At 47.8% G+C, this 2,169-nt stretch overlaps 1 pseudogene; it reads right to left on the minus strand.

Moving 5' to 3' along the window:
- Positions 1-226: 226 nt before the first annotated feature.
- On the minus strand, positions 227-1,556 carry LOC141086654 (BMP and activin membrane-bound inhibitor homolog pseudogene; annotated as a pseudogene).
- Between the last annotated feature and the right edge of the window lie 613 nt (positions 1,557-2,169).

The following is a 2,169-nucleotide window of genomic DNA, read 5'->3' on the forward strand; positions in this document are numbered from 1 at the left end:
AGCCAGTCAATTGAGAAGTGGTGTAGAGAATGCGGCCCATGCAACCTCAGAAAAAAGGATCGCAACAGCCAAAGAGCCCCCTTGAAGCCTATCATCTTCTTCCTAGTACTTTTTCCAATAGCAGATAGCAAGAATAACTGCAAAGGCCTTTCAAGAATATTTCTGCTGACCTGGTTATTGACAGACAGAGATCCGGCTTTCGAAGCAGAGGTCTTCCAAGAATTATTCACCTTATATGGCTATGAAAGCTGTAGTGCAGTCTGGAGAGTATCTGTTGCCTCTGATCCTGTAATCTTTTATTTTCACTGTGGAACATCTGGAGAGCAAGCATTATAAGAAGAACCAATATCAATCCCCCTGCTATAGGCACAGCGATGATAGATGCTCTAAACCACAGTTCTTGTCAAGAACACCGCACTGTACTTGCTCACTGAGCCAGTGCGCGTGTCCTGAGTGTCAGGATCCTGTCAGCGCCGGCGTGCAGCCTCCGCTGAGCAGGGACTCACCCGCAATGTAGGGGTACTGGGGTCAGGTACAGCTAGAAAGTACCGATGCACGGGACCTGTGGATGCTGAAGGCATAGGACCTATGGTCATGTGAACAGTCTTGTGACTGCAAGAGGGCGGGGCTTAGCATACTGCTTTCAGAGAAGCTAGGGAACTAAGAGTCAGGCAAAGCAGAGGTTATGCACAGTACAGACCAGCGAGGTACAGGAGGGATAAAAAGACAGGAGGTCAGACAAAGCCAAAGGTCATACACAAGATCTCAGTACAGTACCAGGGAGGAGACAGAACGGATAATCAGGGCCAAGCAGAGATCAAAACCAAACAGACATAGGAGGTACCAGGCAGAATCCAAAGCGATATCCAGAGAGCAGACCGAGTCATACACAGAGAATCAAGTAACCAGAACACAGCACTAACACACTCAGGGGTCACCGCACAATGCCAAGGGCGAAAGTATAACTGACGGGGGATGGGAGCTTCCTGAGGCTATAAGAAGCCTCCCCAGAACCAATGAGAGGCCACCATAATAGGTCCCAGGTGTGCAGGTGAGAGTCTGCATTGAGATCAGAACATTAACCCCAGAAGTGCCGGTCACCCAGCACTGGTATCATGACAGTTCTTTGGACGAAGTCAACTCTTGAACCTTTGTGATGAGGTTCCTTGTGCTTTCATGTTGGTACTTGCTACCCATGCCTGATGTTTCACTCTTGGGGTGGGAGAGAACACCATGAAGACCTCTATAATTTCACATATCCTCGTGTCAACACTCCAGTTTGAGCACAGTGGCCCACTCTTGTCTTCGACGGCTTTGCACTTTTCTGTTGTCTTAGAAATAGAGTCCAGGCAGCCATGTGTGAGAGGTGATTTGGTAGTCTGTGGGTCAAGTAGACTTGAAAATCAGGCATTCAGTTCTGATTTACACAAGTATCCGGTTGCAACACAGTGTGGAGCGTCACAGTAGCATCTGATTTCTCCTTTAGTGAGTAGTACGGCCATAGCGCAGAGCTCCAGCTGCAGTCAGATGGAGAGCAGGCTAGCTTGGTGATCCATTTACAAGCCTGCTCCTCCCCAGCTCTTCACTGTATGACTTCAAGGGATTGTGCAAAGAGTCACCATCCAACACCGCGGACATGTAGAAACAAGCCAGAGCCTCCAGCGCACACAGCTATAATCCAAGCAACAGTTATAATCCAGTGGTCCGGATGGCTATGAGAAGATTCGGACAACACCATACCATCCACAAGATAACGGCCTATGCAAAAAAATGAATCAGCTGGTGATCGATTTTCTAAAGATCTTACCGCTAGAAGAGCGCAACCAATGGCCTGAGAAGTTGTCAGACCTAGTCGAGATGTATAACCACATCCCTACAAAATCGACTAACTTCACCCCAGCTTACTTGTCTTGCGAGCAAGACAAGGTAAACTCCCCATCGACCTGGAAATGGGTGTTCTAACACTAGAAAGCATACCTAGCTAGCCAGACACAGACTAGAATACTGAGAGGCAACTACAGTACCACAAAGTCCAGCAGTGTGTAAAAGAAAATCTGTTGCAAACCCGGCAAAAACAAGAGAAAGACTACCATCAACATGCCCCTGCCACTTCCTTGTCACCAGGAGAGCAATTGTTAAAAAGGAAAAGAAGAGCACATAAGCTAGATG

This window comes from Dendrobates tinctorius, unplaced genomic scaffold (assembly GCF_039654945.1).
Source record: "Dendrobates tinctorius isolate UK_male_01 unplaced genomic scaffold, ASM3965494v1 ptg000032l, whole genome shotgun sequence".
Taxonomy (NCBI): domain Eukaryota; kingdom Metazoa; phylum Chordata; class Amphibia; order Anura; family Dendrobatidae; genus Dendrobates; species Dendrobates tinctorius.